Genomic DNA, 6,412 nt, shown 5'->3' on the forward strand with positions numbered 1-6,412 from the left:
AGAAGAATAAACCCAGAATCTCAACTTGAATTTCAAAGTCACAATCTTCAAAACGAACTTAGGAAATCAAGAATTGTTAAAGTTGCAAGTTAGTCTTTAAAGCCAAAAACTAGAACTAAAATAATAAAGTCTAACTCTCAAAAATAAGGTTTACATGCCATATATATATATATAAAAAATAAGTCCTAACTAAAAGGAAACGAAATAAGGAAATAATGTTTCAGGACGCGGTATCGATCGACGATACTGACCTACGGATCGTGGATTGATCTACGGTCCGTAGGTCCCTTCCGTGACTCAGGACTTGGGCAAATTTCTAACTTCAAAATCTTCAAATCTCTGAACCAAACGACGGAGCACCATATGGACCGTGGATTGATGTACGGTCCATGGATCCTCCTCCGTAGCTCCATACTTAGAATCTTCAAAATCAGGTACTGGAACCCCTCTCTGAATCATTTGATGAATCAGCAGTACGGTTCGTAGATCAATCTATGGTCCGTCGATTGCAACCGTGGTTCCACACTTGGTCAAGAATTCCCTGATTTTCCTTCAAGCCTTGCCTGCCCATCTACGACACCCATCTACGGAGAGTGAATCGACCTACGGTCCGTGGATCACCTCCGTAGATGCCCTTTTCTAAACATCCTTCAGTTGTGTCTCTCTGTTTCCACGTCTAAACATATATCCTGCAAACATGAGAAAAATACATAAAAACCAATACAAAATGGCCCTAGACACACACAACTCTTAAGTGAAGTGTATTAAAAATACCGTAAACTCACGGTATATCAACACCCTCAACTTAAATTCGTTGTTTGTCCTCAAGAAACGCACTAAGATTCTAAATGACACTTGTATAAAAGCAAGCATATCAAGCAGAAGCAATCACATGGCTCTCTACTCCAAATCTCTTTTTGGGTGCAAATCTTTTCTCTCAGACTTAACAAGCTAACTTGTGCGGATCAAAACATGACAAAGATCGACCAACCAACACACAACATACACTGTTTTACTTTCACCAAGGTACCAATTTTCCAAAAATGTAACTAGTGCCCTTACTTCAGTACAAGGATTTATTCAACACTCATACTCAGAAGTAACTTCAAGTACAGTTAGTGCTCAATACCATAGGCTTGCGCTTCTTTTCACTGCTTAGACTCTCCACACTAGGTTCTAGGATCACTATAGGACTTTCTTGGCTTATAATGTAGGCTCAGGGTCAGGTGTGGTACATTTGGGTACATTTTAGTGACTTTCTGCCCTCCTTGACATTACATTAGGCTTCCTACGTATTTTTTCCCTATTCTTGACATCCTACCGTTTTACCTTCTTTCCCTTGATTCTCGTCAACCATAGATGTGACTTTAGACTTTGTAGCTCTTTATTTTTCACTTTCATCATTTTCTTGCATTTTATTCTTTTCTTTAGCTTTCAACAAGTCACATCCTTTCCTCTCTTTTCTTTTTCTCTTTTGTCAACATCAAACTATTTTCATACCTATTTTTCTTTCGATTTCCTCTTTCATAGACACCCTCAAATTATGGATTTTCCATTGGTTGAGGTGCACAATACCCGAAGTCGGCTCAGGGCCAAGATTGAGGTTACTTTTTACATTAGCCACCCTCAACTTAGGCTTTTGGCGTGTGCATGTCCAAGGAGGGACCAGGACCAATATAGTAGATTATGGGAAGGTGAGTTAGGGGTTTATAAAGAAATGGTCTAATTTAGGCTCAAAGTATTTAGACAAAGGGAGCATTTATTTCATTTTGTTGGTTTCTTCTTTTAGGCAATTTGTGGGCTTATCAGAACAAGGGCCTATGATCACTTCCTAGCCTCTAGAGTAGATTGTCTTAGCAGGACTAATCGGGCAAGTTCTAGATTGGCACAAAAACTGTTTGAACATGCAACTATTATCACACCCTCTTGGCACATAGTTTCATTATCAAATTACCCAATTCAAGTTTAACTTAAGTCATGCATTCAAGTTGGTTCATTATCATGTCATACGTAGAGCCAACACATTCAACTCATTCTAGCCTACTGATTTTAGGACATATCACAAAAAAAATTGGACGGGTATCATATCTTTCAAAAAGTTTTTTTTCTTTTTTTTTCACATCATGCTTCATTCTTTCTGATGCTTTTACACATACAATCCTAACACATGCCGGTTCAATAGAATTAAGCAATCTCTTAGGGGGAAAGAACACAGGCAAGAAAACCCCAAGAGAGGATTATGAGTTGGGTTACTCAGACTTCACCCTATCACTCACAATCCATTACCCACACCCACAAAAAATTAGGTGCAATTGTCCCCAATGCACACAAAAAGCAGTAAAAGGTAATGGATTTGGGTGAAGCAAACATGTGGTGCATAGCGCCGACGAACCATCAACAAGCGGGTGGGTCCGGTTTCCCATAGCTCATTACAGCAACATTGGGGCCACCTTCAGTAGTGCCCACATCAGCAATCACAACACCCTCAGTAGTGCTATCAATCATTCTAACCGCACCATCAGTGGTGCTCACATCATGACCCACAGTATTCGGAACATCCGAAATGGGCATAGAACTTGATGCCCCAGCAACACTCTCACGAACACTCTCATGGCGCAACTGCTCATCTAATATTGAATCCCTCTTAGCCTCATTCTCCTACTTGTGCTCATTCTTCTTGGCTCTTTCATCCTCAGTAGCCTCAGATGTGTATCTAGATCAGTGCCTCTTACCTCGAGCACGTGTGGGCTCAAGCTACTCATCTGCATCCCCACTAAATAATGCATCAAGGACTGAATCGTCAGACAAAGCAGTAGGTGCAGCCTGTGGCTCAACGTCGGCCCGGAGACTAGCTAACTCGGTCCAAAAAGAGGATAGATCTATGGTCGGGGCCGGTCGCTCGAGGACTCTCAATTCAAAGGCATCGAGGCACTTATTAATGACCTAGACCTTTTGGTCCATCATGCTCTCCATCCTTCACTCCATTCTGGCCTTGGACCCTACTATCAACTTTTGCATCCATGGTTAGACATGGTGGAGCAGCGTGACCATCTGAGCCTCCAATTTCTGAACCCTAGCCAATGGTAAGATAGCAGCTGCTAAAAGCGGGGTGGATCTGGACGAGCTAGAAGCCTGACTCGCGGCCTGAGATGAGGAGGCCGGGACATCATCAGTGTGGGTTGGAGGGGCAGGATCATCACCCTGCATCTGCTCCACATCATCTACTAAGTCAGCTCTCAAGGGCGGCACATCAACCTGCGGCTCTCTGTATGGTGCCGGCACATTTGTCTCATCCCGAATGAAGCCTATATCCAGTGTCCCCGTAGGCCGGATCAACTTGTCACAATGTCAGATCGACACTCCAAAGTCCTTACATAACTGGAAAAATGAGACAAGGAAAAGGTTAAGTGGTGGAGGCTTTGAAATCTCTCTCATGTATCTCCGCAATGAGCATGCGGGAAAAATCAATCTCAAATCCCGCAACCAATACTACTACCATAACCGTGTGGTCCCAAGTTAGTGCATTGTCGGCCTTTGTGGGAGAAATCCAATTGCGAACCAACAGCCAGAAAAATTTAGCCACAAATGTGAGAGTGGCCTTCTTGATGCTCACGCCCGGAGTGGTGACCCACTCGGCTCGCTCTCTATCAGTAGCAATTTGACTAGCCAGCCAGTGTAATAAAGTCTCTCTTTTCTCGGAGCTCCGCTGGAACTCTCTGCCCCGTACAGTGTCCTATCTGTAATCGAATTCAGCCATGTTGAGTTCCCAAGAGTGATTAGGGACAGGAACATAGAGGAACCGGCGGATGGTGGTCTCAGAGATGTCTACAAAAAAATTGTGCACTAGTGTAGTTGTGAGGGGTGCCTGGGCAGTGGGTCTGGCATTCTTATGGATAGATCCCCGAAGAGTAGCCGCATAGGAAGCATAGAACTCCCTCACAATCTCCTCGATATAGGTGCCCAATTCTCGAGCCATCCACTTACACTTGTGACGTTGAAAAAGCCGGTGGATTTTTGGTACGGTGTGTAAGCTCCCAGTAAGGACTCTGCGCTCCTCTGTAATAAGTCTGGCCATCTTCTCTTTGTCATTTTTCATCTTGGCATCCCAATAAATTTTCCATTGGCCGTCAACACACCATGTGTTTGGCTCCCCAGCCACTGGATCAGGGTCGTAGCTTCGTGCCACCGGGACTTCTCCCAAACTAGTGGCCTCATTAGATGAGGCAGCTTTGTCATGTGAACCTGAGCCTGTGACGGATCCAGAATTGAAACCGGAAGTATGGGCGGGCTCAGAGCCGGAAGCAAAGGCAGACTCTGAATCGGAAGTAGAACCAGCCTCAGAACCGAAAGCAGAACCAGTCGGTGACCCAATCAGTGTATTCTCCTCATCAGACTAGGAGACAATGACTATGTCGATGACCACCTGCCGGGATGCATTACTAGTAGCCAGAGGTGCAGTAGGAGATGTCCTCGTGGCTGGTGGAACATATGTTGGATCCTTTTCCACGTCCCTGTCTTCATCAATTAGCCTAAAAGTAGGCGCCACGGATTTTGATTTGCCCCTTTTAGAGTAGGTCACTTGCTTCTTAGGCGCCACGGTACCTGTGGATGTTTAATTAGTACCAAAATAAACTCATAACACACTGGAAAATATTTTAGAACTAAGAACGAACAAAAATGAAAAGCAGATAAAATTTTAGACAATGGCTTCAGTGACCACCTACGGTAGGTATCTACGGTCTGTAGGCTGACCTACGGTCCGTGGATCCCCTCCGTAGATCAGAGGTACCAAAAAGTTGGTCTCTGATGGGAACCACGGATGTGCAGAACGGTCCGTAGATTGATCTACGGACCACACACCACTTCTGTGGTTCCATACTTCTGAAATTCTCATGTGCCAGCAACCACGGACCTGATCTACAGTCCATAGATTGACCTACAGCCTATAGACAGGGTCTCGTGGATGGGATCGGTGCCAAGTTTCAAACATGCTTCGATTGAAGCCCACATTTTTTCCATATTCAACAATATCCTAGTCTAATCATGTATTTCAACATAAATTATGCTAGTTCGTTATTCTAGGGGTTCCAATTACTCAATTATACAAGTCTTTTCTGCAAGATAAGGAACCCTAAGTCGAAACTTACATTTAGACTTATATTTCATTGTTTTTTTACATACAACAAAACAACACAATCACAATCTATCATCCCAAGGGTGCATTCACTTCTAATTTAGCATACCATTTCATATATTAATTTGCCCAAGGTCAAGACCTAATGCCAGACTTTCTATAATCAATTGATGAATCGAAATTCAAAGTGAGGGGAAAATCTATTACTTTACAAGAAGCGGGAGTGGGGTGATTGTGTGATGACTCGACGTTTTTGATACCACAACTTTGCCCTTACATATCGAACCCGTAGACCGGACCTCTTGGGGAGTTTGGAGAGAAAAGGAAATTTGGGATTGTGGGGAAAAGAGAGGAAAGATTAAGTGGGGAGTTATGGAGTGATTATGGAGTGATTTAAGGGATTGGGAAGTTTAGAAACGATTTGGGAGTAAATGGAGGTAATTGGAATGATTTGAAATCGAGGGATTTTAAATAGGAGGGGTCTGGGTCGGATCAGGCAGAACTAGGGTTTGGACCCACGAGACCCCGTCTACAGTCTGTGGGTCGATCTCCCACGGGGCAACCCTGAAACAAGTTCTCAAATAAATCTATTCGAGCCCTTGAAAGCTGTATAATTTCATGTGTGAAGCATAGTGAGAGTGACACAGATCTCCTTTTTTCAAATAGGGAAAGCAAATCCTAATCAGATTTGGACAGTAAATCACTCTTAGACTTAGAAAATTTCAGAGACTTACCTGGGATCTAAGGACGCCATTCACGGTCCATGGGATGAACCATGGACCGTTGATGGGGTCCGTAGACCTCTGCACCAGACCTTTTTCTGCAGATTCTACTTTTCGCCCCTGCGCATGTAGCAACCATTAGCCCTTTCCTTTTACATTTTTTGGACACTTTTTAGACACGAACCCTATGCTATATCAAGCCAACACTAAAACAAAAATAAAATAATTATCTAAATGAGTACAGAGAAGCAACCAAACAAAGAAAACTACTAAACAGAAAACAAGAACCTATTGTTGGCTAGATTTTTACATCTTGAGTTGCCTCCCAAACAACATTTGATTCAACATCACGGCACGACGCAGGCATCTTGATTACTCTGACTTCATCAAGATAGTATGCCTTAACAACTTCTTGCACATTTTCCGTGTTTCCCATATAGATCTTGATCCTTTGCCCGTTTCCCATGAACCTTGTCCTTCATTGTTCTCAAGCTCAACTGCTCCATGGGGGAGCACTTTTGTGAGCAAAAATGGCCTGGTCCATTTGGACTTGAGT

This window comes from Solanum tuberosum, unplaced genomic scaffold, assembly GCF_000226075.1.
Source record: "Solanum tuberosum cultivar DM 1-3 516 R44 unplaced genomic scaffold, SolTub_3.0 scf00197, whole genome shotgun sequence".
NCBI lineage: Eukaryota > Viridiplantae > Streptophyta > Magnoliopsida > Solanales > Solanaceae > Solanum > Solanum tuberosum.